This window comes from Camponotus floridanus, unplaced genomic scaffold (assembly GCF_003227725.1).
Source record: "Camponotus floridanus strain SB8 unplaced genomic scaffold, Cflo_v7.5 scaffold80, whole genome shotgun sequence".
Classification (NCBI taxonomy): domain Eukaryota; kingdom Metazoa; phylum Arthropoda; class Insecta; order Hymenoptera; family Formicidae; genus Camponotus; species Camponotus floridanus.
Genome location: NW_020229850.1, coordinates 869,262 through 875,261, shown reverse-complemented (window position 1 = coordinate 875,261; position 6,000 = coordinate 869,262). Strand labels below are relative to the sequence as shown.

Sequence of the window (6,000 nt, the reverse complement as noted above, 5' to 3'; positions counted from 1 at the left end):
ACGCGTCTATTACTTTTACTAGCTACTATTCCTGTAAAGAATGCTAATAGAATGAGATCAATGTTCTTTTAAAGAATAACGCATTTTGCGAACGATTTCGTTGAATGGTGCAATAATCGATCGTTGCAAATCTTTCAGTTATAATCGCCGTTTTTAAAACTCGAGACACAATAAAGTGTAACAATAAGATTTAATAAGAAAAAGGAATAATCGAAAAAATTAAATTTCAAAATGCAAAAGTTCTATCTTGTAGCATAGTAAATAAAATTACATATTAGATTTCTTAGTTTAATATTGTATATCATGCTAAGAAATAAAACAAGACATCAATAGCACAAATATTAAAAATATTTAAGTTTCTTATATCAAATTTTATATAAATATTAAAAAAATTATTTTCTCTCTTTCAAATGATAAATCAAATGAAGATTATTTATTTTTATTTGTCATATTTACTTGTTGACCGATTCTTAATTATAGAAGCACATAATTTAACTTGCAACGTAATAATATTGCAATGTTTTGATTTCGTTTATGTTTGTCGGGATATTTTCTTCGATAAATCAACGTAAAATCACTTGCTCCATTTTGTTCGTAAATATATCGTTTCGAAAGGGAAATAAAAGGGAATAAAAGTCCAGATTTTCATGTTGCCAAGATGCATCGCGCCGCTTTATTTTCGTATTCATTGGAATTTCTTATTCCTTTGGAATTATTATAGCGCTATAATAACACTTCTGAAATCTGGTCTCGCATCGCTTTTACGAAAGGAATGACTAGTGTCTTACTTCTTATCGCTTGTGTCTCTTATTTTCTCATCACGAGATATGTTCCGTGTGAAACGAGCTTTCGAAGCCGTCGTTGACGCACCGCGTCGACAAGGGTAGATGCATTCACGTCTACCCCCTCGTTCCGTACCGTCCTGCGAGAAAGATTGTAGGGGCATACTATACCGGAGTACAGAGAGAGGGTGAATCACCCCCCGCGCGCGCGTATGACGTACTCTGGCGTGCATAACACCCACGGTTGGACGATCCACGCGTGACTAGATACCGCTTTGCACGCATAAGGGACACAAACGCCAATTATATTTTAATATTCCTCCGCGAGACGCACCCCTGAAAGAGGAGCGACGTGAAATTCCGATGGCGTGACATTCGTGTTTCCCTCGTTTCTCCGTCTCTGGCTCGGAAAAATTGTTGAAAGTTCGAAAAAATGTTTAAGAAGTTAGAAAAATGAAAAAAATAAAAATGCTCGAAAAATTCTTTGTACATAATTTGTTAATTTGTGCTTTGTAGGAATTGGATATATAAAGAAAAGTTGGATAGAGGAATAAAAAAATTATTCACGAATTTTTAAATTTTAATAGCATATGATGTTTGTAATTTTTTACTTTTTTCCTGCAATTTGTCGAAATTCTTATTTTCTCTAAATCAATAAAAATACAATAATTTTGAATAATCGTTGAAATTTTTGTTTCGCGGCATTCAGTAAATCTAATTATAAGACTAAAAACAATTCGAAAAAAACAATATAATACTGAAAAGACAGTTCCACTAATGAGCAGGTATACGTAGCATTCTAAAAAATGAATTATTACTGATGTGATAAAAGGTAGACAAATACTAAAAATATTTTAAACATATGATTTTTTTTTGAATATTAATAAGGCTTGCTCGAAGAACATTTATTTTTGAAAATGTCGTACAAGTCATTTATATACACTGTCAATGTGAGATTAAACAACGCTTATTTTAAAGAATGTATCTTATTTAAATTTCTCGTTATTTTTATCCAAACTGTCAAGGTTGGTTGAAATATGTGTAAAGATAACGCATAATCTTATTTGCGTTCGTATGCGCGCGGAAATAATCATATATTCATAAATAGAAATGAAAAATATGTATGTCATAAGCAAAATCATTTTATTCAAATCACATCATGTATCGCTTGTATATAAAATTATCGATAAAATTATCGACATATTCAATATTGATCAGATTATATAAATATTCCTCGAAACATTGTTAAAGATATGTTAAATTTTTATTATATTTATTTTATTTTATTTTATTATATCGCGTGAACAGGAATGCTTCTCGTGTAAATCCTAATCGATTAAATCCAAGAGAAAATCGTTGGTTTACATCCTTACTAATAATCCTGCAGCAAGTTTCAAATACCTTATCGAACAATTCGAACGCCCCGATTACACCCTACAGATCAGTACAATTTTCAAGATTTCAATTAATCGACATTGCAATTAATCGGAAGATCGAAGGAGAGATAAAGAAATACCGGGAGAATGAAAGCAGAGACTGGGCAGACGGCATCGTCCTCGCGTAGCAGCGGTTCGTCTCCATCTGACGCGTTACCGCGCGCACCCTTTTCCCGTGGGGTGCAGTTGCGCGCACGTTGCCGCGCGTGCGCGCTGCACGCACGGCACGCACCCTCCGCGATGTACCTTCCGCACGGTTGAGCATCTCCACCATTCAGAATCGATGATGTCACGAAGCGGAGCCGGGATCCCCACCGTCTGTCGCGGTGCGCACGTAGAAAGGGAAGCTGCGCTCGCCGCCATTGGTCCAAGCGTCAAGTCGAACGTACCAACACGAGGCCGCGGCGGCGCGACCCAACGAGAGTCCGCGAGTCGGTGCGTGCCAGTCCGTGCGTGTGCTTTTACCTAATAATATTTCCACGGCCGGAGAGAGTTTCCACTCTCTCTCTCTTTCTCTCTTTCTCTCCTGTCTTCTCTTTCGTCCGAGATATACGCATCTCGCACCCTCTCTCTTCGCGTCCGTTTCTACTGTATATGTCTCTCTGTTTTTTTCTCTCTCTCTCTCTCTCTCGTAGGGTTAGGCGTCCTCGCGTAGAGGCTTTTCGCGTCGCGACCACCCTCCACCGCCCCGAACCCGACGGGGATTTCACGAAAGCGAGAGAGGAGAGGAATCACACGCTGCAGAGCAGCACGTGTGCTGCACTCGCGCGGATCGGCACAAGCGCGGTTGGTTCTAATCATATCGTTCTTTTCTTCGCACCGCGAACGCGAAGTTGATTCTCGCCCTCGCGAGAGACTGAACCGAGTTGCCAATATCCAAGATAAAATCCGGGAGGTTATCGTAACGCGCGCGACCAGCCGCGAAAGTGAGAGGGGTGTTTCGAAGCGAAACGATTTCGAAGGAGATAGATCGAGCCCCGCGAAAGTCGAATCCGTGTGTTCGATCCGGCGCGAGAGTGACATAACCACAACTCGCGGATCGCGCTCGGGAGACTGTGCTTGGTATATGCGGGGTGCGACGAAAAACGAGACCGGCCAAAGGATTCGCAGTGGTGCTTTTGCCGAACAGGGACATCGGAGGGAGGACGGACAGCGTCGGCCGTCGGTAGCTCTTGGTATGTAATCAGATGCTTGGTGGATTCCTTGTTTTCGTGTAAAAAGGCGCGGAAATGGAAGAGATGTAGTAGATGGAAAAAATCTCTCTCGATCAAAATGTACTTTAATCTAGTTTCCAAAATTGTTAATTAATCTCATAATTATGCGTTTCATTATTTTTTTTATTGTCGATTTGTCTTAATTTTAAGACGATCAAAAAGGAAGGAGAAAATTCCTTGTTTAAAATTGAAGCTTTTCTACATTACATCTCTACGTAGGTTACATCATGAAGTTGTACGATAAAAGATAAAAAAAATAAATCCTCGAATTTTTCAATTAATTATTGAATTTGGAAAATATTGTTATGGAAATCGATGTTATTTCAATTTATTTATTCTTCAGGTGCGTGTTTTTCGTTTTTTATCGCATAACATTTAATAAATATTTTCAATATTTACTTTGCGTTTGATATCTCATGTAATTTTTATTTAACTCGTTCGTTAACAAAAGATACATATATTCAATTTCAGCGAAATTGTATGAAAATATTTAATTTCTGTCTATATGTGAAAACGATTCTTTAATATTCTAGCATTTTTATAATTTCTTAAGAATATCGTTAGAGATAATAATTGATAATAATTGATATGACGATTGAATATATGATAATGTGTTCATCAATATGAATCATATTTCGGATATAAAGCAACGTAGGGGAATTAGTAACGCAAACGCTGTAAAAACAAATTAGTTTTGTAGAGTAAAAAAGTATGCACAGATTTTGTACAGAATTTTTACATCCTTATTTGCATATAATTAACTTAATGCGATGCATGTAGAATGCTCTAGTTTAATTTTATTATTTTATTTTTGAGGCTTGACACTTATATTGACATTCAACAAAGATGTAAATTATTACGATAATAATTTAATAAAAACCTACAATGATCAATTAATATATACATATTATAAAAATATACAGAAAAGTATCGTGTATTACAAATCTTTAAATGCAATAAAGCTTAATGTTTTGATCGCGGCGGATTCTCTTTATACGAGGTATTGAATATTCGAAATAATAAGATAGTGAATAAATAAAATATTTTACTTGGACACATTTACTTACATCTTTAGATACGAATACGCTCGACTAATTGAACATTGTTAATCGTTCATTGCGAGATAAAGACGCGCGCGCGCGAATTCCATTGATTCATACTGCTGATTAACACATTATCAAATGCAGATTTCCTGCACGTAGCGCATAATACAGCTTAAAGCATAGTATTCAACCCTCTCCTGCGAACTCGCTGTACTGGAGACGAGTGCGATTGAATAGCGCGTCGAATCTCTACATATATATATATATATATATATATATATATATATACATCTCTTTTCATCTTTCTCGCTTCCACTCGCCATTGTCATAGTATCTTTTCCTCTCTTTCTCTCTCCCTCTCTCTCTCCTTCTGCCTCTCTCTCTCCTTCTGCCTCTCTCTCTCTCTCTGCCTCTTTCTGTCACTTTCTCTCGCTCTTGCGCTGTCAGTCTGTCGCTTCGCCTGTCTCCCACAGTCACAGTATTATGGTGTAATTAGGCGATAGGCTTTATATGATTCGCCGTGTAAAATGCGACCGCGAATGAATGAGACAGTCTGAATGTCGAGCGTCACACAAGTGTAGACGCCCCCCGCGGTGATATCCGACACGCATTGTGAACGCTCCTTTCGCGACGACGCATTATGCGTCGGTTCCTCTAGTAGGTTCTTTGTGGCAGCGATTCTCTAATCGGGATAAATGTACGGTAGCAATACGGCATTGCTTGCTTGCAAACAACAATGTACGCGCGAAGTATCTATAAAGCACCAGCTCTTGACTAGTGTTTTATGCGAATTCCGTGAGGGAATAAAAAATGTCCATAAAAAAATGTTTTTTCTAGAATTTTAATTATTTTCATTTTTTTTTTATTTACAATTAAATTAAATTTATTTAAATTTTATACTCTTAATGTGATTTTATAATAAGGATATAAAATATATATATGGGATAATATTTTGTGGAAAGTTTTGGACGTAAAGTAATTTAAATTTATTTGAAAATTTATTTGAAAATTTGTTTTAAAATAAATTTATTTGAAAAATGAGAAAGAAAATGAAAAAAGATATTTAAAAAGGTATGGCCATGTAAATATGATTTAATAATAAATATTTAAAGATTCGAAGAGGAATATCTTGGTGCGAAAGATTCGGGAAGCTAAGCTACATTGATAAATGCGAAAGGCAATGACTGTAGAGAACGATTGGATAATTCGAAACAGAAAGTTCATAAATAATCCGAAACAAAATACTCATAAGCAGATGTAAATTGCTACACGAAAGAGCGGAAAATTGCTAACCTCCTTGTAGTACAGGATGCAATTGCATTGGATTGAATTGTATTATGTTTCGAAGGAAGCCTTCCGTAAGATCTATAACCGTTTAACGCCTCGTTAACTGTTCATTATTAACGTGCCGTTAAACAGGAATAGATCCTATAAACGACGCGCGTGAATTAACGTTGATCAATGAAACGTCTTTCGACAGTCTACATCTGGAACGGATTGAGGCATTATGTATTGATCGATATCC

At 36.5% G+C, this 6,000-nt stretch overlaps 1 protein-coding gene across 4 annotated transcripts in view; it reads left to right on the top strand.

Moving 5' to 3' along the window:
- The first annotated feature begins 2,638 nt into the window (after positions 1-2,638).
- Positions 2,639-6,000, top strand: part of LOC105250098 (paired box protein Pax-6) — an 81,443-nt gene continuing 78,081 nt past the window's right edge. For 3 of the 4 annotated variants that reach the window (XR_003123621.1, XM_011256021.3, XM_025414466.1), the window contains exon 1: positions 2,640-3,393. The gene's annotated coding sequence lies outside the window, so the exon portion shown is untranslated. Of the gene's footprint in view, positions 3,394-6,000 lie in introns of all 4 variants that reach the window. The other variant, XM_025414469.1, reaches the window with a different exon arrangement.